This window comes from Ctenopharyngodon idella, chromosome 24 (assembly GCF_019924925.1).
Source record: "Ctenopharyngodon idella isolate HZGC_01 chromosome 24, HZGC01, whole genome shotgun sequence".
NCBI lineage: Eukaryota > Metazoa > Chordata > Actinopteri > Cypriniformes > Xenocyprididae > Ctenopharyngodon > Ctenopharyngodon idella.
This window is the reverse complement of record NC_067243.1, coordinates 1,462,983-1,487,519: the sequence shown is the minus strand read 5'-3', so window position 1 is coordinate 1,487,519 and position 24,537 is coordinate 1,462,983. Positions and strand designations below refer to the sequence as shown.

The following is a 24,537-nucleotide window of genomic DNA, read 5'->3' as shown; positions in this document are numbered from 1 at the left end:
AGAACTTTCTAACTTACCTTTCAGACTAAATCTGATTAGTTAGTATGCATATTTTTCCACAACCACTGGAGAAAGAAACCGCTTCTTTCAATCCTGGAGTGAGAGAAAACACATTAAAAACAACTGCTATTTCTTCTTCACTCCACATCGCTCTCTTACTGTGATCTGAAACACAAACAATAAAACATCCCAGTGCTGCCATAATTCATATGAGTACTAACGGTTATTTCGGTAACACTTTACTATAAGGTTCATTAGTTAAACATTAGTTAATGTATTAACTAACATGAACTGACCATGAGCAATACATCTGTTACTGTATTTACTAATCTTCGTGAACATTAGTTAATGAAAATACAGTTGTTCATAGTTTTTTCATGTTAGTTCACAGTGCATTAATTAATGTTAACAAGATTTTAATAATGTATTAGTAAATGTTGAAATTAACATTAACAAAGATTAATAAATGCTGTATAAGTGCAGTTCATTATTAGTTCATGTTAACTAATGTAGTTCACTAACGTTAACTAATGAACCTTATTGTAAAGTGTTACCGTTATTTCATAAAAAAAAAAAAAAAATGACTAAATATAAATGTATATTCACTCTATTAATTCATTTTAAAAGTCTTTAGAAACTTTGCTAAACATTACCATTGTATTGTTTGTGATCCTCCATCAGCAGCTGCAGTATCTCTCAGCTGTATCAGTGCATCACTGTGACGTCTGACTGACCGAGGTTTTTGTACCACTCTTTATCACTGTGTGAACACATATTTACTGTTGACATAGTGCCAACTCTGACAGTAATAATCTCCTGTATCTTCATTCTGGACTCCACTGATGGTCAGAGTGAAATCTCGTCCAGTACTTGCTGTTCCACTGCCACTGAATCTAGATGGAGTTCCTGACTGGAGGGTGTTTATATAATAAATCAGGAGTTTAGGAGCTTCTCCAGGTTTCTGCTGATACCAGGCTAAGTAGCTGCTGTATATTCCTACATCTATATGACACTCTATTGTAGCTGTTTGACCCTGTTGGACAGTTTTAACTTCAGGTTGAGTCAGAGTCACTCCTCTGGATTCTGAAGAAGAGAAAAGAAAAACAATTAGTGTTTAAAACTACTACCATCATATACTTTTACAAGAACACCAAAACCAGAGTCAGTTTTTATCAGTCTTACCTTGAATAAACAGTGTGAGAGTCCAGATGAAGAAGGTGATTGTGTTCATTGTTGTTCTTTTGTCTTGTGTGATGATGAAGATTGTGTTCTGTTCTGCTCTCAGTCATGAAGTGTTAAACTCACAGCACTATAAACACTCTCAGAGCACTGAAGCATGTGTGACAATGCAAAGAAGTGGGCAGGATTTACAACAGCGTGAGCTGCTTACAAACTAATATATGCTAGAGTTACAGAAGTAAGAAATGTAATTTTTTTAACAGTAAGTTTTTCTTGACATTACATACATATGACAGTGTACACTCAGACAGTAATAATCTCCTGTATCTTCAGTCTGGACTCCACTGATGGTCAGAGTGAAATCACTGCCAGATCCACTGCCACTGAATCTAGATGGAGTTCCTGACTGGAGGCTGCTTATATAATAAATCAGGAGTTTAGGAGCTTCTCCAGGTTTCTGCTGATACCAGGCTAAGTAGTTGCTGTGTATTCCTACATCTATATGACACTCTATTGTAGCTGTTTGACCCTGTTGGACAGTTTTAACTTCAGGTTGAGTCAGAGTCACTCCTCTGGATTCTGAAGAAGAGAAAAGAAAAAAAAAAAAAATAGTGTTTAAAACTACTACCATCATATACTTTTACAAGAACACCAAAACCAGAGTCAGTTTTTATCAGTCTTACCTTGAACAAACAGTGTGAGAGTCCAGATGAAGAAGGTGATTTTGTTCATTGTTGTTCTTTTGTCTTGTGTGATGATGAAGATTGTGTTCTGTTCTGCTCTCAGTCATGAAGTGTTAAACTCACAGCACTATAAACACTCTCAGAGCACTGAAGCATGTGTGACAATGCAAAGAAGTGGGCAGGATTTACAACAGCGTGAGCTGCTAAGATTGATCAAATATGTTCAGTGTATCATCACATTTACCTTATTTTACATTCTAATGATTTTATTCTGTTCTTTGTGAGATTTCTTGTACCGTATTCAACTCGTTTCGAGACATTCCATCACTTTACCCAATCCTGAACTTTAAAATGTAAAAAATAAATTAACACTCTGTCACCATTTAATCATCACTTTATCAATTAATTTTTATTTTGTTTCCCATGGGACAGCTGCTCACCATAACAAGGAAATGTTTTCCATTACTGAGTCGGCGTTCTGATGTAGAAACTGGAAGCGCTGGAAGTAAACAGCATATGAGAATGACACAGAAGAGAAGATATTGTTGAATAAAGACATTATTTTTGTTTTGTTTTTGAGCACAAAAAGTATTCTCGTCTCTTCATAACATCAAGGTTAAACCACTGCAGTCACGTTATCTATTTTAACTATGTTTTTAGTACCTTTCTGGACCTTGATTATATTGCTGTCTATGGACGAGTCATATTCCTCTCAGATTTCATCAAAAATATCTTAATTTGTGTTTCTGAAGATGAATGAAGGTCTTACGGGTGTGGAACGACATGAGGGAGAGTAATTAATGACAGAAATTTCATTTTTGGGTGAATTAACCCTTTAAGCCCAGTTTTCTCTAGTTCTGTGTCCGGTATCATCAGTGTTGAAGTGTTTGTGTTTAAGTTATCCCCTGTGATCTGTTTTTGTTATCTACACATCTTTTAGCACCAATATGTTTAATCTGATTATCATATTATGACAACTCTTTGTTATAGATCTTTGTATTTATGGTTGTATGTATTTATCTTATGTATTTATGATCTTTGTCATAAATACAGTTTACATAATGAGATGCGGGAATAATACAGGATGGTTTCCCAAGTCCCATCCACTTTTGCTGCATTCCCCCTCATCCCACTACAGCTGTTTTCCTCCAGTGAAAAGGCTGTTAGGATCTGGGATTATTATTAGTGGTGCTTGCCTGAAAGATGAAGCACACTCTTACTATCTCACATATTCTTCTTCTTCTTCTTTATTCCATATAAATTTCGGCACGTAACTCGTCCCACACCATTTGTCGTAGAGCCATGAATGAGGTGTCAGATCAAGGACAGCGCTGCTCTTGCTTTTATAAGCGATTGGGCGTACGATGTTCGTACAGCAGGTGAAAAATCGGGAGAAAAATCCCACTGACTTAACATGGCGACAAACTGTGTGACTGTGTCATATCTCTGTATCTGAATGTCATCGAGGCATGGGGGTTGCTTTATATCATTCATACTGACAATCAGCCTTTATAGTATCATTATTGGCAGCTGACAAGCCACTCCCTAGTAACCAAATAGAGTACCCTAGCAACTGTTTATCAAGACCTATATCTCTACATCCGAGCATTGTAGAGAAATGCTTGTTGGCTCATTTGACTCATGCTAGCAAACAGGACTTTCAACATGCTAGTCATGCTAGCAGTAAATACCTACATGCTAATAACAATCAGCTGAAGGTTAAAACTTATAACAATGCTAAGTAAAACATATTAGCAACATATTAGCTCAAGGCAGTGTAGTTGCTCACAGCAAACACCATTCACATTTTCTTCAAAAAATGTACAAATCTAGTTATTATTATAATTTTTTAATGCTCACTTCACCTAAATGTCATGAGACTTTGTGACTTTTCCTACACTTGCTATACTTCATACTTCAGTACAATAAAATTGTTAAAAATTGTTATAATAAATATTTTATAAGAAATCTAAAATCAAAACAATATTGAAATTGAAACATATTGAAATCCTAGAATCGCCGCTGGTCGTCATCTCAGAAATAGTGAGACTGTCACATGTATGTTTAAAGACTGTGACTGTAAATTCACTGTATACAGTACTCTCAAGTGTCACAAAAGTCACAAACATAAGATACAAATGCAAAAGAACAATACAGTACGTCCCAATCTTGAAGATTTTACAACTGCTTTTGAGTAACAAACATATTACTGACACTTCAGATACTCATGTCAGAAGCTGGACAAGAAACATTGGTATATGCATCTTATCGTGATGGTATTTCAGAAGCAATGCTTTTTTATTGTGTAATGAGTTACGAATATTGCTGAATTTGTATTTGAAATTTGAAACTCGCTTGGACCCTCTAGAAAAAATCTGTGCTGTGTATTATAATCTCAGCAATTTACCACCAGGTGAAAGTCCCTCACTATCTTCATATATTTGGCACTACTTTACAGATCAGATGACGTTAAGAAAAAAATCCTTGAGCCCTTCCGCGTTACAGAATAATGTGGATACTGAGGTGTGTGTAGCTCTGACTGTGTGTTGAAGGCATGTTGTCTAATTTAAAGTTGTCATGTTGATCTTTTCAGGAGTGTTTTTATGGTCTCATGTGTGATATTTTGTTTGGAAGCCAATTTGAATATTTCTGTCTGTGAAAAAGTGGAGTTGTTTAGGATGTTGTAGAAAAGTTTTCCTAGACTGATGTAGTTATCGAGGTCTAATTTTTCTCTACTTATATGAAATAGGGTGATGAGGCTCTTTCAGATGTTGAGAAATGAAAAGTCTGAGAATAACCAGATTAAAAACGGTGATCTGTGTAGTTAATCATCTCATTTACTTTATTACATTCAAACACAGAGACATGAGCAGTATTTCTGACTCACTGATGATCACTTGCTTGTGTAGATCCTCATTTCAGGTCACTTTGAGAAAAAAGTGTCTTCTAAATGAATAAGTAAAGATTGAAGTTTGTTAATTTTGGCAAAAAAAACAAACAAAAAAAAAACCCAACAAAAAACATGTTATACAGTTAACTATATAGATAAACTCCTTCCATCACTGATCACGGCCATGTAATAATAATTTTTAAAGACTTTAGAGACTTTGCTAAACATTACCATTGTGTTGTTTGTGATCCTCCATCAGCAGCTGCAGTATCTCTCAGCTGTATCAGTGCATCACTGTGACGTCTGACTGACCGAGGTTTTTGTACCACTCTTTATCACTGTGTGAACACACAGCTACTAGGACAGTGTAAACTCTGACAGTAATAATCTCCTGTATCTTCAGTCTGGACTCCACTGATGGTCAGAGTGAAATCACTGCCAGATCCACTGCCACTGAATCTAGATGGAGTTCCAGTATAACGGCTTGTTGCTTCATATATGAGGAGTTTAGGAGCTTCTCCAGGTTTCTGTAAGTACCAGGCTAAATAAACACCACCATGCACTGCACTGCTGGTTTTACAGTTTATTCTGACTTCTTGTCCTGGTTGAACTGCTGTTATTGATGGACTCTGAGTTACAGTGTACTGTCCTCTACACTCTGAAAGAAAACAGAAACAAAAAATGAAAATGATATTTGACATTTTAATAGAATAAAAAAAAAAAAATATATATATATATATATATATATATATATATATATATATATATATATATATATATATATATATATATAACAACTGTATTTCACAAACCTTGAGCAAACAGAGTGAGAGTCCAGATGAAGAAGGTGATTTTGTTCATTGTTCTTTTGTCTTGTGTGATGATGAAGATTGTGTTCTGTTCTGCTCTCAGTCATGAAGTGTTAAACTCACAGCACTATAAACACTCTCAGAGCACTGAAGCATGTGTGACAATGCAAAGAAGTGGGCAGGATTTACAACAGACAAACTAATATACACTAGAGTTACAGAATGATCATTTACATTCTGACTAATGTTATTTTAGTTAGTTCAGTAGTTTTATTTTTATTCTGACTACTGAGACACTGAGGATGTGCAGATGAACGTCCATCTCTGTGTCCATATTCAGTCATGTGACCAGTTTGACTGACAGTTTGACTGTGGCTTTAACACCACAACTATGATTGGTTTATTCATTACCAGTGCTGAAAAATATATGAGGAATCATCTGACCAAGTATCTGATACATAATGTACATACATACTATATCAGAATATTATCTATGAACTTGGTTACACTTTACAATAACAGTACATGAACTATTTGAACATGAACTCATGATTAACGAAGATATGAACACTGGATGATTATGTACTTGCTCAAAAATTTATTTTGGATAATTATTAACCAAAAACAGTTACAGACAGCAGCTTTAACTAATATATGAATAAACACTAAGAGTGCCATCCTTGTTGATATACACTCATGGTACAAAAAAAAACAAAGATAAAAATTATTTGTATTTCTTTTATTTTTATTTATATAATTAAACATATATGGACTTAAAAGCAATGGACTTTCACATTTACATGTAAAACAGGGCATGTCCATAAGCTAATGCTAATCGAAGCATTTACATTTAAATAACAAAAAATACAAATACAGTTAATATCTGTACATAACCTCCTAAAAAATTCCAATAAAACATTTATGTAAACATGTCTTTAATTATTAATTCGGTTTACCAAAGCAGTCAATATTTATTAGTTCAAAGTGCCAGCATTACCGTAGGAACACAACAAACACGCCAAGAGAACACCTATGCTGTGTTCGAAATCGCCCCCTATACCCTCATTCACTATTCCCTACATTAGTCCACTAATATAGTCCACTTGAAGGAGTGAATGAAAATGAGTGAGTGAATTCGGACACTGAGTGCTTCTGCCGATTTTACATAGTTTGTGTTTGATGTTTATTATTCATTTGAAACTTAACAAACTGACAGCTCCAGTAGTAATGAAAAATGTATTTTTAACTCTGTCATGAAAACTTGCATGTATAAACCTTAAATAAACATTTTAATAATCAAGTAAAAATTAATTTATACCTGTATGATATTACCATATAGACAGTAAGCCACACAAATGGATGGATGGATGGATGATTCAGCTGCAGTCGCCATCCTCTGGTCAGACGCAGTCATTTATTTGGCGACTCTCACATTGCATTGTGGGTATTCTCTAGCCCTTATCGCATTGTGGGATTGAATGAGTCCACTCGGTAACGTCCACTATGGTTTCGGACACCACTACAAATGGCTGTCCCCTCAAATAGTGCCCTATTTAAGGGTATAGGGGGCAATTTCGGACACAGCCCTAGAGTACTGTGAATTCAGACATACTTTTTTTGTCACATACTGTTTTTGACCTACTATATAGTAGGGAAGAATGTGATTTTGGATGCAGCCACAGTCTTAAAGGAAAGGAGTGTAGATCTCAGTTATGTTAAAGACATGTGACCCTCTAGTGGTGAAGTATGGAAGAGCAAATAAAGGGATTGACTTTCCCAATAAATAATACAAATGATATTGAAGTGTAAAGTTTTGCAGGGACGAGCACCACTCACATTTTCTCCAGATTTTAGTCCAGTTTAGTAAGGGATATAAGATTGTATGTTACATGTTTACTAAATACATCATAATAAATAAATAAAGTTTCTGAAAGGTTTGATACACCATTGTGTTGTTTGTGATCCTCCATCAGCAGCTGCAGTATCTCTCAGCTGTATCAGTGCATCACTGTGACGTCTGACTGACCGAGGTTTTTGTACCACTCTTTATCACTGTGTGAACACTGGACCACTGTGGTAACTCTGACAGTAATAATCTCCTGTATCTTCAGTCTGGACTCCACTGATGGTCAGAGTGAAATCACTGCCAGATCCACTGCCACTGAATCTAGATGGAGTTCCAGTATAACGGCTTGTTGCTGCATATATGAGAAGTTTAGGAGCTTCTCCAGGTTTCTGTAAGTACCAGGCTAAACAATTACCACCCCACACTGCACTGCTGGTTTTACAGTTTATTCTGACTTCTTGTCCTGGTTGAGCTGCTGATATTGATGAACTCTGAGTTACAGTGTACTGTCCTCTACACTCTGAAAGAAAACGAATGAAAATGATATCTGACATTTTAAAAGAATTAAAAATCATTGTTAAAAAAAAAAGAAGAAAGAAACTGTATTACACAAACCTTGAGCAAACAGTGTGAGAGTCCAGATGAAGAAGGTGATTTTGTTCATTGTTGTTCTTTTGTCTTGTGTGATGATGAAGATTGTGTTCTGTTCTGCTCTCAGTCATGAAGTGTTAAACTCACAGCACTATAAACACTCTCAGAGCACTGAAGCATGTGTGGCAATGCAAAAAAGTGGGCAGGATTTACAACAGTGTGAGCTGCTAAGATTGATCAAATATGTTCAGTGTATCATCACATTTACCTTATTTTACATTCTAATGATTTTATTCTGTTCTGTGTGAGATTTCTTGTACCGTATTCAACTCGTTTCGAGACATTCCATCACTTTACCCAATCCTGAACTTTAAAATGTAAAAAATAAATTAACACTCTGTCACCATTTAATCATCACTTTATCAACTAATTTTTATTTTGTTTCCCATGGGACAGCTGCTCACCATAACAAGGAAATAAAGACATTATTTTTGTTTTTGAGCACAAAAAGTATTCTCGTCTCTTCATAACATCAAGGTTAAACCACTGTAGTCACGTTATCTATTTTAACTATGTTTTTAGTACCTTTCTGGACCTTGATTATATTGCTGTCTATGGACAAGTCATATTCCTCTCGGATTTCATCAAAAATATCTTAATTTGTGTTTCTGAAGATGAATGAAGGTCTTACGGGTGTGGAACGACATGAGGGAGAGTAATTAATGACAGAAATGTCATTTTTGGGTGAATTAACCCTTTAAGCCCAGTTTTCTCTAGTTCTGTGTCCGGTATTATCAGTGTTGAAGTGTTTGTGTTTAAGTTATCCCCTGTGATCTGTTTTTGTTATCTACACATCTTTTAGCACCAATATGTTTAATCTGATTATCATATTATGACAACTCTTTGTAGATCTTTGTATTTATGGTTGTATGTATTTATCTTATGTATTTATGATCTTTGTCATAAATACAGTTTACATAATGAGATGCGGGAATAATACAGGATGGTTTCCCAAGTCCCATCCACTTTTGCTGCATTCCCCCTCATCCCACTACAGCTGTTTTCCTCCAGTGAAAAGGCTGTTGGGATCTGGGATTATTATTAGTGGTGCTTGCCTGAAAGACGAAGCACACTGTTACTATCTCACATATTCTTCTTCTTCTTCTTTATACCATATAAATTTCGGCACGTAACTCGTCCCACACCATTTGTCGTAGAGCCATGAATGAGGTGTCAGATCAAGGACAGCGCTGCTCTTGCTTTTATAAGCGATTGGGCGTACGATGTTCGTACAGCAGGTGAAAAACCGGGAGAAAAATCCCACTGACTTAACATTGCGACAAACTGTGTGACTGTGTCATATCTCTGTATCTGAATGTCATCGAGGCATGGGGGTTGCTTTATATCATTCATACTGACAATCAGCCTTTATAGTATCATTATTGGCAGCTGACAAGCCACTCCCTAGTAACCAAATAGAGTACCCTAGCAACTGTTTATCAAGACCTATATCTCTGCATCTGAGCATTGTAGAGAAATGCTTGTTGGCTCATTTGACTCATGCTAGCAAACAGGACTTTCAACATGCTAGTCATGCTAGCAGTGAATACCTACATGCTAACAATGATCAGCTGAAGGTTAAAACATATAACAATGCTAAGTAAAACATATTAGCAGCATATTAGCTCAAGGCAGTGTAGTTGCTCACAGCAAACACCATTCACATTTTCTTCAAAAAATGTACAAATCTAGTTATTATTATCATTTTTTAATGAAATGTCATGAGACTTTGTGACTTTTCCTAGAAATCCTAGAATCGCCGCTGGTCGTCATCTCAGAAATAGTGAGACTGTCACATGTAAAGGCTGTGACTGTAAATTCACTGTATACAGTACTCTCAAGTGTCACAAAAGTCACAAACATAAGATACAAATGCAAAAGAACAATACAGTACGTCCCAATCTTGAAGATTTTACAACTGCTTTTGAGTAACAAACATATTACTGACACTTCAGATACTCATGTCAGAAGCTGGACAAGAAACATTGGTATATGCATCTTATCGTGATGGTATTTCAGAAGCAATGCTTTTTTATTGTGTAATGAGTTACGAATATTGCTGAATTTGTATTTGAAATTTGAAACCCGCTTGGACCTTCTAGAAAAAATCTGTGCTGTGTATTATAATCTCAGCAATTTACCACCAGGTGAAAGTCCCTCACTATCTTCATATATTTGGCACTACTTTACAGATCAGATGACGTTAAGAAAAAAATCCTTGAGCCCTTCCGCGTTACAGAATAATGTGGATACTGAGGTGTGTGTAGCTCTGACTGTGTGTTGAAGGCATGTTGTCTAATTTAAAGTTGTCATGTTGATCTTTTCAGGAGTGTTTTTATGGTCTCATGTGTGATATTTTGTTTGGAAGCCAATTTGAATATTTCTGTCTGTGAAAAAGTGGTCAGTTTGAGGAAAAGTGTCTTCTAAATGAATAAGTAAAGATTGAAGTTTGTTAATTTTGCGGAAGAAAAAACAGAAACAAAAAACAAAAATGTTAAGCTAGTTGTCTTTTATGATAAACCCCATCCATCACTGATCAGTGTTGTGTGTGATTGTGTTGAATGAGCAGCTGCAGTATCTCTCAGCTGTATCAGTGCATCACTGTGACGTCTGACTGACCGAGGTTTTTGTACCACTCTTTATCACTGTGTGAGCACCCAGTTACTGTTTGGATAGTGTAAACTCTGACAGTAATAATCTCCTGTATCTTCAGTCTGGACTCCACTGATGGTCAGAGTGAAATCACTGTCAGATCCACTGCCACTGAATCTAGATGGAGTTCCAGTATAACGGCTTGTTGCTGCATATATCAGGAGTTTAGGAGCTTCTCCAGGTTTCTGTAAGTACCAGGCTAAATAAACATTATAATACACTGCACTGCTGGTTTTACAGTTTATTCTGACTTCTTGTCCTGGTTGAACTGCTGTTATTGATGGACTCTGAGTTACAGTGTACTGTCCTCTACACTCTGAAAGAAAACAGAAACAAAAATGAAAATATTTTAATAGAATTAAAAAAAAAAAAAACAACAACAAAAAAAACAACAACAACTGTATTTCACAAACCTTGAGCAAACAGTGTGAGAGTCCAGATGAAGAAGGTGATTTTGTTCATTGTTGTTCTTTTGTCTTGTGTGATGATGAAGATTGTGTTCTGTTCTGCTCTCAGTCATGAAGTGTTAAACTCACAGCACTATAAACACTCTCAGAGCACTGAAGCATGTGTGACAATGCAAAGTGAAGTTCCCTCACAAAACCTTCTGAGCTGTTTGCAGGCGAATGCAAAAGCATTGACTTATTTTTTTTTTTTTTCCCATCAATTTTTTTTTCCCTTCACCATGTTCCTTTAGGGGCTCCAAAGAATTGACAAGCTTGAAATACAATGTTTATAAAGTCTGATTTAACTTCTTGTTTCTCATTTATAGTCTGTTTAAAGGATTATAACAAAAAGACAAAAGTTGTATCTGTTATATTTTAATAAAATTCAATCCCTGGGATATTAGGAACCCAAAGTTGATGAAACACTCATTAATAAATGACAAAGAATAAGCATATTGTATCTTCTCTTCCCAAAGTCTTCAGAAGCGAATGACACCTGAAGTCAGACACATTCAATTTACAAATGGCCGAGCTGCTCTTATGTTAAAAACAAGGTGGATAAAGACTATAATGTTTGTCTCATTGGTTTAGTGTCCAAACCTGCTCCTGAAGGGCCTGTAGAGTTCAGCTCCACGTCTACACTATCACAGACTTGTGCTGGAGGGGCGACAGATAAGAAAGTGGGACTCTAATGGAGACAAAGTCCACTTTCTGCTCTGACAATTCACCCATCCCTGAATTATGAGGGAAATATATTAATATCCCCTCCATACTTAATGCATTGGAGGAAGGTGACAGATAAGAGAGTGGGACGATAATGTCAACTCACCCTGCTGAAAAATCCAGCATAAACCAGCATGAATGCCATGTTGGTCCAGACTGGTTTAGTGCTGGTCTAACTGGTCAAGAAAAACTGTGCTGGTGTAGCTGGTCCACAGCACTCCCACTTCCCATGCTGGCCCTATACCAAAATCTATTTAAAATACATTTATTTCAAACTAAGTATCCTTCAAATCCATTAACATATTTATTGACACCACTTATTGATAACTTAATGATATAAAATTATAATTTAACTTTATTTGGAGTATTTATTTATTACACATTTCTTAAAGGGGTGGTTGATTATGATTTGACTTTTTTAACTTTAGTTAGTGTGTAATGTTGCTGTTTGAGCATAAACAACATCTGCAAAGTTACGTTGCTCAAAGTTCAAAACAAAGGGAGATATTTTCTTTTAAAGAATTCTGTTTAAGGACTACAACAAACGGCTGGTAGGGACTACAACGAGCTTCTTCCTGGATTGGTGACATCACTAACCCTACAATTTACATAAACCCCGCCCCTGAGAACACACAACAAAGGGGGAGAGGCCATGTTATTGCAATACAGTACATAACACAAATGAAATGCTAATCCAACTGGAGAAACAGATGAAAGCCTTGAAAAATGATGTGAGCTACTGACTGATTTCGGATCAGTAGTAAAAGAAAAGTTGTCTAAAACGTTCGCCTACACAAGGAGAAATGTGGTACAGAACAGTCCAGTTTTTTGAGGACTGCACTCTTTCAGATTGAAGAGGTAAGGTCATATTTACTCTTCTCTCATTTACTCTTCATTTGTGCTACAGTTGATGCTCTCCTCATCATGTGTTATAGGGATACTCCACACAAAAAGGAAAATTCTCGCATTTACTCACTCATGTCATCCTATATGTAAATGTCTTTTTTTCTTCAAAGGAACACAAACATTTTTAAAGAAATAATTCCTCTCTGTGAGTCCATATAATGCAAGTGGATGGGACCTCTAGAGTTGATAAAGGTCATTTCTGTTGAAAAGGTAGAAACTACTGCTACAACCACACAAAACCAACACAATGGAAATTCCCAGTTAATGAATCAATGTCTTTTGAAGCTAAATCAACTGGGGATCTATAGATTTCCATCATGATTTTGTGTGGTTGTAGAAGTGTTTCTACCTTTTCAGATAGATGTGGAGGGGGCGGGTTTTAATTGTGCTCTTGTTTGGTGGAATATAAAAGCGTCAGTATTGACATTATGCAGAAGTGCGTCTGCCTAGCGTCAGTGACGGAGTTACAGGATTTCCGGCGCACCGTGTGAATGTCCGAGAGGTAGGAGTATTCAGCCGTGATGTGGGCTGTTTGTTTGTGCCATGCAGGGTTACATTATTTCATTGTAGTGTGGATTGAGGAGCATTTGTGGGATGCTTTTAGTGATGGCTGTTTCCATGGAAATGCATTCTATCTACCATGGAGTTCCCTGTGTTATGGGAGTCGCCATTTGACAGACATTTCTACTATGGGTTTGGTTGCTTATTAGAGACCTAGCTAGTGATCCTTACTCTTGGAGTGTGTTGTATTTACACAGTTAATGTCTGAGTCAATGCAAGAGATGTTGCAGCGGTCTTTGGTTTCCCTTTAAACTGCTGCTTGGATGTCTGCCGTTCATGTTTGCTTCACCATAGATGACTGCTTGGACGTCGAACTGTGTTCTCGTGGCCGTTATATTGTTTCTGGGACCAATCTTTGGAGCTGTGTGAGATCAGCCTGTGTGATTGTGCTGCTGGACCGGACCATCAGATCAGCACTATTAGTTTGACTGCCGTTGTTCATGTGATATCGCACTGTGTTTACTCGTTAATCCTAACCAATTTCTTCCAGTATGCGACACTTGTGGGATCAGCCGGGTCATTAGTCTGGCCTGCTGCCTGGTGCTTTACTCCTAATTTTGAACTGTCGTATGTATCAACTCAAATCAAAGTCTTGAGGGGGTGTACAACGGGCAGTTATCCACCAGTGAGTTTTTTTTTTTTTCTCTCTTATTCTTTTGGGATTGATTTGTTTTTGCTTGTTCTAACTGTATTGTGATTTAATCGATTTGTTAATTTGTGTTCTTTTTTGTATTTAGATATTTTAAATTTGCTTGTGGTTCATTTAGTTTGTAAACCAGGTTGTTCCTGCTGTCGGACGCAGCGCCCCATTGACTGCATAGAACAGGTTCGGTTGTTGTTGTGTTTTTGTTTGTTTTTTGGAGGCACATGTCGAGCTGATTGAAGGCTTTTACAGATATACGTACAAATATTGTGTAAAGTGTGTGTTTGTTTGTGTTTTACTTTGTGTTTAATTTCCCCTTCAGAATTGGAGGACCAGCGCTGTAGGAGGATCCAATGCCCTGTTTGCCTTGACACGTTCAAGACCTGATTGATCTTTGTGGGTCTAAATGCAGTGAATTTTGGCTTTCACTGTAACTGTAACTGAAGGTATTTTCACATGTAACGTGTCAGTCATGGTCTCATCTGGAAAGAGATTGACGGATCTGAGCGGACGCTCTCAATGTCTTGATGGTGCCTGGGAGTTTCAATGTTTACACATTTAGGGGAAATAAACCTATGAATGGCATACTAAGAGTAGTCAATGAACAATAAACTGGGTTAAGAGAATGTATTTAAATCTTATATATTACATTTACCTTTAAAGTCTTTAGAAACTTTGCTAAACATTGTCATTGTGTTGTTTGTGATCCTCCATCAGCAGCTGCAGTATCTCTCAGCTGTATCAGTGCATCACTGTGACGTCTGACTGACCGAGGTTTTTGTACCACTCTTTATCACTGTGTGAACACCCAGTTACTGTTGATGCTGTGTGCACTCAGACAGTAATAATCTCCTGTATCTTCAGTCTGGACTCCACTGATGGTCAGAGTGAAATCACTGCCAGATCCACTGCCACTGAATCTAGATGGAGTTCCTGTATAACGTCGTGATGTCACATATATGAGGAGTTTAGGAGCTTCTCCAGGTTTCTGCTGATACCAGGCTAAGTAGCTGCTGTATATTCCTACATCTATATGACACTCTATTGTAGCTGTTTGACCCTGTTGGACAGTTTTAACTTCAGGTTGAGTCAGAGTCACTCCTCTGGATTCTGAAGAAGAGAAAAGAAAAACAATTAGTGTTTAAAACTACTACCATCATATACTTTTACAAGAACACCAAAACCAGAGTCAGTTTTTATCAGTCTTACCTTGAATAAACAGTGTGAGAGTCCAGATGAAGAAGGTGATTTTGTTCATTGTTGTTCTTTTGTCTTGTGTGATGATGGAGATTGTGTTCTGTTCTGCTCTCAGTCATGAAGTGTTAAACTCACAGCACTATAAACACTCTCAGAGCACTGAAGCATGTGTGACAATGCAAAGAAGTGGGCAGGATTTACAACAGACAAACTAATATATGGATTATATGGATAACTAATGTTATTTTTAGTTAGTTCAGTAGTTTATTTTTACTCTGACTATTGAGACACTGATGATGTGCAGATGAATTTCCATCTCACATAGGAAGGGACGTTCTCGTGACGTGGCGCACCGTTCCCTAAAAGTTCTCTAAAAGTGACAAAAATCCTGAACCTTTACGGAAAATTAGGGACATTCTTAAAACATCCTCTTTTGGTTATGAAAGTGCTGCAGTTCAAGTTTCCTTATATGACTTTAGGGGGACGTTTCATATTGGTTATTCTATGGTCACATAAGAACGTTACAAAAAGGACATTTGGGACATTAACAGAACGTTCCCATACGGTTCTCTGTTAGTCAGATGGGGATGTTTCGTTCGGGACTGTGCTGCTCCTGACCCATTTGGAAACGTTTAAGAAGTACCCTTTTCACCTGTAGATGAATTGAAATGTTTTATTAACAAAGTTCGGGAGGAGCAGGTTCAGATAATTAACCAGAGGTGGGTAGTAAGGAAGTACATTTACTTCGTTACATTTACTTGAGTGGTTTTTGGAAAATTTGTACTTTTTAGAGTAGATTTAAATGTGGGTACTTTTACTTTAACTTGAGTACATTTGTAATGAAAAATCTGTACTTTTACTTCGCTACGTTGGGCGACGTTCCTCTCGTTACTTTATTTTAATGTAGTACTTATTTTTTTCTATCTTGTTTTCTCGTGATTACGACTTAATCTCTGCTCTAAATTACATAAATGTGCCAACAGGTGTCAGTATATTACCAAATATAACCGATGATGTGCAGTAAATATCCACTTACTGTATTAGTTCATATTGGCCCAGATTGTACGAGTTTCGGACAGAGAGAGTCTTCATGATCGCTTTATTTTGTGCAGTATTGTGTGCGTTAAGTAATTAACTGAACTGTTAAATGCTTGAATATGATTATTTTGCTTGAAAGTGTATCTGTTATCGTTCTGACTAGTGCAGGACTCACCACAGTTTCACGACCGCAATAGTTCGGTGTGATACTAAACTTATTGCTTATTAAAACTAATTTTGATGTCACTGTATAGTATTCTGTTTGCACCTTATTGTGTATCTTTAAGACGCCATTTTAATCATCGCAGTTTCAGTGTTCGTTTCACTCACTCAATGTATATTGATAAGAAATATGATTTATAGCCTATGTCATTTAATTCAGTGATAGTGTGTAACCTATTTTCTACATTTCTTTGTTGGAAACAACACACATACATAAACACTCTTCTCAAACAGCATCCCAAGATTGTTTTAGCCTATATCAACTGGATTAAAGTTTTGTTTTTTGGAAATCTGGAGTATTGCACCTCTTTTTAATGGAAACTGGAGGAAGACAGTTTCATGATATCACAGCCTATCCTACATGACGAATAAAAATAACAAACACATTATATAATTTTATTTCAAACGAATGAGGAAAATAAAGTGGGTTTAATCTAATAATTTATAGAATTATAGAATAATCTGGCATCTTTCTGAAGGCACTCTGGCTGTGCTTGAGATGCTGAATGCTCTGTTGATCATTAAACATGTTAATTACACAAATAAAATGTTTAGCGTATATTTATTGAACAGTGATTGATTAGCCTATATGTATTCATTTATTGTAAACTTTATTATTAAGTGAAGTAAACATTTTGCTGAAATATCCACAAGATATAAGAGCGCATGATTTATCCATCGATCAGATGCGCGTGAAAGTTGTGTTCGTTACTATAGCAACAGTAGAATCCGGGTACAGTGTGTTTCAGAATCAATCACTGTAAAAAGAACTTTACAGTTTTTCTCGATTGCTTAAACACTATAACCAGGATTTTGAACTAAAATTTCAAAACCATAACGCCATTTATCAAAAAGCACACCCATTTCCCTAAACTATAAATACTATTCCCCTGTTTTGACACATGAATCAGATTTGTTGAACTGTCACTGCAAAACTCTAGACACAAATCCCTTCATTTCTCATTGCCTACACCATGTTGTCATTTAGAAAGCACTAGCATTCAATATTGTTCACTCAAGTCAGCACAGCTTGAGCTCAATTAGCACACAGTTACCCACGTGGAAACACTAAGAGTCAAAATTTATCACACACCAATCAGATCCTTCAATAGAGAGATAAAAGAGCCAGAGTCAGTTCATTCAGTTTTGGAACTATGGATCCAGAGAGACGTGATTGAAAAGGTCAAGGACACGAGGAGGAGGAGGAGGAGGAGGAGGAGGAGGAGGAGCAAGAGCAGTAAGGAGTGGAGGAAGAGGTGAAGGAAGAGGAAGAGGAGGACGAGGATGAGGATGAGGTGCAAGGAGACAAGGAGTCTCAGATGAAATTCGTGCCACTAGTTAACCATGTCCTTGTCCATGGTATGACTATGAGGGAGGCTGGCCAATGAGTTCAGCCAAACTTAAGTTGCTTCACCGTCGCCTCGATCATAAGAGCCTTCAGGGAGGAAAAGAGGTAGGTGTACCTCAGTGTATCTACTGTAACTTTTGAGTGCTGTACTCTGTTACAACACATGCATCAAATTGCCTTACATACAGAGAGTTTCTGTCTGCTTCCAGTTACAGTTACAGTAATCAGTACTTCTATTTTTGAGGACACAGAGACGATGGAATGGAAGAAGCCCGACTAGACATTTCAGTTGATGTGTGGCAGGGGTGGATCAGGCATGCAAGAGGATTTTCCCCCCGCTGCCTGGCTAGGACCAGTACAGCCTGTGAAGTTGACGAGATTCTCTGTCCTGTCCCAGACCAAAGATGTGATGCTGCGGCAGAATATTTTTTGTTGTTGTTTGGTGTATTGTACTGTACAGTACATTAAGGAAAAAAAAAATGTGCAAATGTATACATATGTGTTCATCATGTGAAAAGTTTCTTGAGGGGGAGAACCACAAGCAACACAACTTATTACTGGGTTTTGTTTTTGGTTTTAGTAGTATTGTTTCGAATTTATCTCACTAGTGTGTAAGATTATGTTGTAGTGTGTGTGTTTTTGAAGGCTTGTGTGTGATGTCTGAGGGCAAAGTTTGTTTTTTCAGCAAGAGCGAATGGTTTTGAGTGTAGAGCTTCATTTTGACCTGAAAATAGGATGTTTGGGGAATTGGGTGAGACGTTATGGATTTGTGTTCACTGTTTTGAGAATATGAGGCATAGTTTCAAGAAATGTGTTTAAGCAATCGAGAAAAACTGTAATGTCGAGATGACGACAAAACAACTTTTATCTCGAGATCACGAGAAAATTAAGTCGTGATCATGACAAAACAAGATAGAAAAAAATAATAATCCATGGCCGTTTAGGGTTTCTGTACAAGCTGTGCTGACTTGAGTGAACAATATTGAATGCTAGTGCTTTCTAAATGACAACATGGTGTAGGCAATGAGAAATGAAGGGATTTATGTGTAGAGTTTTGCAGTGACAGTTCAACAAATCTGATTCATGTGTCAAAACATGGGAATAGTGTTTATAGTTTAGGGAATTAGTGCTTTTTGATAAATGGCGTTATGTTTTTGAAATTTTAGTTCAAAAGCTTGGTTATAGTGTTTAAGCAATCGAGAAAAACTGTAAGAGTCGGGGGGTGAAAACTTTTGAACAGGATGAAGATGTCCAAATTTTTCGTATTTTGTTTAAAGATCATATTTTTTCATTTAGTACTGCCCTTCAGAAGCTACAAAAGATACATACATGTTTCCCAGAAGACAAAAAAAGTAGAATTTATCCTGTTCATCCAATTCAAAAAGTTTACGTCCTCTGCTCTTAAAGGGATCCCCTGGTGTTAAGACTTGTATGGCTTAATATAACGGCAGTTTGCGCGTCTTTCAGAATAGAAAATCAGCTGCTCATCTGCAGTGATGCATGTTGCAGTAGCGCTGTCATATCTGGCTATAACATTATTTAACCTATAACACACTCTCACACCTTTATTTTTTAGTATTTCTGGGAGGAGTTAAATTTACATATGTGGTTTCAACAAGATGCATTTAGACCTGTTCAGTTTTGACTGGAATGTGTCCCAGACCTCCTGAAGTGGTTTGAGTTATCGGATTTATATCCGTCTCGAGTGCCACATTCTTTTTTCTCCTCTTCTTATCGCTAGTAAAGCAGTAAAAACTTACATCGCTTCTCTTGTGGCTCATCGACTGAAAATTACAACCAAAAGCTGCACAATGTGGCATGGTATATTATATTTTGAGTTATGTTGCGGTAAAAATAGCCATAGAGTAATGTAAGTAGCTGACATCTGACGTCATCGACATAGAACGCAAACAAAATGGCGCCGCCCATTGTCCAAATATGTTATGGATTTTTTTTTTAAATAATGTAAATCTTTCATGGGTTTTCTACTACATATTTCAGTACGAGACATCATTTACGTTATATTAACATTAACAAGTCTTAACACCAGGGGATCCCTTTAATGCATCGTGTTTCCTTCTGGAGCATCAGTGAATGTTTGAACCTTTTTTTAATAGTTGTGTTTGAGTCCCTCAGTTGTCCTCAGTGTGAAAAGATGGATCTCAAAATCATACAGTCACTGCTGAAAAGGGTTTAAAATATGCAGAAGATGCTGGAAAACTGAAGAATTTTTGGGATCTGGAGATTTTTTTCTGAAGAACAGAGCTCAGTTTAACTGCTCAGTACAAACATGAAGAACCATCACAAAACAAAACAAACAAACAAACAAAAACAGTCATAGATCATCCAGGTAACCACACACTTTATTAAGAATCAAGGGTATGTAAACTTTTGAACAGGGTCATTTTTTATAAATTTATAAATTTATAATTTTTTTTTTCTTTTTGTCTTGTGGACTTTATGTAAACATCTGTTATGTGAAATAGTTTATTCAGGACAGTACTAAATAAAAAATAGCATGAAATATGTATGTAAACTTTTGAGCTCAACTACATCACAGGACGTGTTGTTCAAATGTATTTGGTGTACCTTTGAGAAAATGTGTCAGGGTGTTGGAGTCTGTTTTTTCTCTCTTGCTGTATACTTTATTCCTTGTGTGCTCCATTCCTTGACTCCTGGATTCGGCGCTCAGTTGAGAATGTTGTTTGGTCAGTTTCTCTGGCTTGACTGAACTTACTCCAGACTGCGGGTTTGGAATCAGCATACCTCGAGTAAACATGGTTTGGGTTAATCAACCGAGAGTTTATGTGAATCTGTCACAGACTCACTTAGTTTGGACTTTGTTTCAGTTTTCACTTTCCCCCTGTTGAGTTTGTTGTCATGGTTGTTAATTTGATTCATCATTCAGTTCAGTGGCCTGTTGCATGAAGCTAGTTGAACAAACTCTGAGTTTCAGAGTAGGTTTAGAGTTGACAAATCCAGTGTAGCGAATCAGTACAGGTATTTAATTAATTTATGGGTGAAATATATGAATATAATAAATCATAAAGCTTTATGATTAATTATAATACATATACCGACCCGAGAGGGAATTATACATATATTGTGAATTAATTACAACGAATTATAATCAATCACATATATGATTAGTTCTGGTTTGATAATAATTTAGAGAAACTATTAGTTTGTCCAGCAAACCGTTAGCTCCTCATAGCCGATTATAAAAGGAAGGTTTTTCTCTGGCCACGAGAAAGACTTCCTATTCTAGCATCAATGCGTAAAGCAAGGATACTGGATCGAAACGTTAAAGTGACCTGGGTTTGTTGCATGAGCAAAAAGGACAATCGAGCATGAATATAATGTATTTAATATATATGAAACTACGGATACAGAGACTATACTACTAAACATACACAAACAATACACATATATAGAAAGCGAAAGTAAAGTCAAGAAAACAGAGGTGATCAAAGGAATGGCAACTTACTAACAGTTAAAACCTTTGAGAGCCAGCAAGGAAACTCAGCTTACACATCGAGCTTAAAACGCTTTGGAAAGAATGGTTCTATACTTGCATAGGTTCAGGTGCTGTGGTCGTTTCGTGTTTCTGCAGGAGTTTCGGTGCGTGCGGCTGAAGCGATTGGTCCTTTTCCGAGAAGGTGTTCTTCGGCGGGATTTTCAAACAAGGGTTTAACTTAAGAGTAAGATAACCGGAAAATAAAGAAAAAGAGTCCGTCTCCTAGGCGATGAAGAGTGAAGACTTAGGGCGACGGATGAAGAGGGTTTGACAAGAAACTCGTTGCCAAAAGATGGTCGTCCCGAAGAGAGGGGGCGCGTGATGGAAGCGCGGTCGCCGAGACGTCCGGGAGAGACGTGTGTTAAATGGCGAGAGACAATCGAGAGACAATGAGAGATGCGTGTCGTTGTGTTTTAAGGACAACAGGCCAGAACGCCTCCTGGGATACATCAGCCAATGATGAGGGTGCGATTCTGGCGGGCAAACTCTTTCTTTGTCTCCATTTATGACCTAATTTGCATGGTTTGCGAAGTGTCCGATCTGAGTACATTTTCTTCAAAGTACCATTAAAAATAGAAGAATGCATTTTACAGTCATGTGACATACATTTTCAATTAGAGCATAACGAAAGCTTTACAATGAGACCAAACTTGTCAGATGGCAAAGACATAAAAGGTGAGATACAGTTTATACTTGAGTTTTATCGTTTAGAAGAAAACTAATACAACTACAGTCATAGCTAAGCTTATATACTAGGGATAAATACATGCACCTTTAAATACAGCGACGGGTACATATTGGCACAGTCATATTTGGAGGATAAATGTACATTCACAATCTCCATGCGTGTTTGTGAGTGTCTGTATGTGTGTGTGTATTGGGGTTGTGGCCAGTGTCTGTGACCATATCACCTTTAGTCCCACCAGGGTGACTCTTTGAAGTCTCTGGAGCTGGTGAGACTATGTTCTGTTTTTCTTTACTGGGGTAACAAAGGTGCCAATGGGGCAATTGGTCCCGGACTTGCCGGAGCCGATTCGTGATTTACATGCACAGTTCAGGAGGCTAAAAGCATTCTGAAATGTCCAAAGTTGATTGACTAGCCAGATCTATCCAGACGCTACACCAGATAAATCCAAACTGGTTAAGATCAGGATCTGTGGCCTGTTGCACAAAGCCGGTTTTGGTTTCTACCCAGGTAAGTTCAAGATTAGTTTGAGCAAACTCTGGTTTTTCGGGTTTATGAAGGTGGATTGGTTTTTAGCGGGGTTTGTTGCTATGGTAACTGACACTACACGGCTAACCTGCTCTGGAGCAGGTTTTATTCTGGGTTAGAGATCGCAAACCCAAACTCGACCAATCAGCTGTGAATAAAGTGACATGTATCTGATGCAATAAAGCCACTCCCCCTGTATCTCGCTCCAAATTAAATTAGTTTATAGTGAAAACATTTTAGAGACAAAATTTCTCAACATTTGCTGTTAATTATTCATTATATTTATATTAAATAAATTAAAATTATGAATCATTCATGACATATTCATATAATTCGACGATTATATTAATTGACAATATTAAACTTTGCTTTTAAATTAAAATAAATATAATACATGCATAATATATAAAGCTTTTAAGCAGATTAAGCTTACATGTATTCTTCTGAGCTCTTTGTGAAACTATATTAATTACTTGGTCTATTTGTTTGATTCACATGCATTGATATAGTCAAATATTTTCTTTCAGCTGCCTTCTCAAACTTTCACTGCAGCAGTAGTGTTTATTTCTGCTTTGTAAATGTGTTTTATTTCGTATTTTTCATAACGATCTCTTAATCTCTTAATCTCTTAAAGTGAATCAAACTGACGTTATCCTTTTTCCATGTGATTGGCTGTTTGCCGCACGTGTCAGACTTTCAGGTGCACGCGCTTCGCAAACTCTGGATTAAACCTGAGTTGACAGAGAAAGTTTATACCGAGCGTTGTGCAACAGTTGAACCTGATCTAAACCAGGTTATCTGGATTTGTCAACTGCAAACCTACTCTGAAACTCAGAGTTTGTTCAACTAGCTTCATGCACCAGCCACAGATGTTGCACAACGCTCGGTATAAACTTTCTCTGTCAACTCAGGTTTAATCCAGAGTTTGCGATTAACTCTGAAGCGCGTACATCTGAAAGTGTGACACGTGCGGCAAACAGCCAATCACACGGAACATACAGAGCGTCCGTTTGATTCACTTCTCACGAGAGAGCTGCGCAATTCACTTCTCTTCTGAAGATTAAGAGATCGTTATGAAAAATATCACGAAATTAAATGCATTTACAAGGCAGGAATAAAAACTGCTGCAGTGAAAGTTTGAGAAGGCAGCTGAAAGAAAATATCTGACTATGTCAATGCATGTGAATCAAAGAAATATGCCTAATAATTTATAATGTAATAATTTATATTAGATTCACAAAGAGCTCAAATGAATACACATAAGCTTAATTTGTTTAAAAGCTTTATATATCGATGCAAGTATTATATTTATATCAATTTAAAAGCAAAGTTAAATATTAATTGTTGATTAATATAATAGTTATATGAATATACTATTATATGAATTATACATAATTAATTCATATAATATGAATATAATAAATAATTAGCAGCAAAAGATGAGCAATTTTGTCTCTAAAATATTTTCACTATAAACTGCTTTAATTTGGAGCGAGAGATACAGGGGGAGTGGCTTTATTGCATGATATATGTTACTTTACTCACAGCTGATTGGTCGAGTTTGGGTTTGTGATCTCTAACCCAGAATAAAACCTGCTCCGGAGCAGGTTAGCTGTGTAGCGTAAGTTACCATAGCAATGAAACCCGCTAAAAACCAATCCATCTTCATAAGCCCGAAAAAACAGAGTTTACTCAAACTAATCTTGAACTTACCTGGGTAGAAACTGAAACCGGCTTTGTGCAACAGGCCACAGGTGTGTGTTGTTAATTATCCTTGTTTTCAGTTGTACTTCAGATCCTTTGTTTCTGTTCATTGCTGTCGGGTCTTGTCTATGGTTCAGTTTTGTTGGATTGCTGTTCTCTGGTTGATGATATCCCTGTGGATTTTTTAAAGACTGTCTGTTTCCCTTCGTGTTCATGTGTGTTAACAACACAGCGCTGTGACACACATAGACACTGACATATTTGTATTAGTGTTACACGCCCTTGCTGAAGTTGTGTTTAAAATATTGA

The 24,537-nt window shown here is 36.9% G+C and overlaps 1 long non-coding RNA gene and 1 gene segment (V, D, J or C); one reads left to right on the top strand and one right to left on the bottom strand.

Annotated features, from left to right (window-relative positions):
• LOC127506557 (Ig kappa chain V-III region MOPC 63-like) overlaps window positions 1-24,537 on the top strand; it is a 220,849-nt gene that overhangs the window by 69,944 nt on the left and 126,368 nt on the right.
• Window positions 846-24,537, bottom strand: part of LOC127506585 (uncharacterized) — a 28,664-nt gene continuing 4,972 nt past the window's right edge. Inside the window, exons 1-3 of one of the 2 annotated variants that reach the window (XR_007928053.1) lie at window positions 1,863-2,021; window positions 1,183-1,758; window positions 846-1,083 (exon numbers count right to left, since the gene is read on the bottom strand). This is a non-coding gene — a long non-coding RNA (uncharacterized LOC127506585). Of the gene's footprint in view, window positions 1,084-1,182; window positions 1,759-1,862; window positions 2,022-24,537 lie in introns of those variants that run through there. The other variant, XR_007928052.1, reaches the window with a different exon arrangement.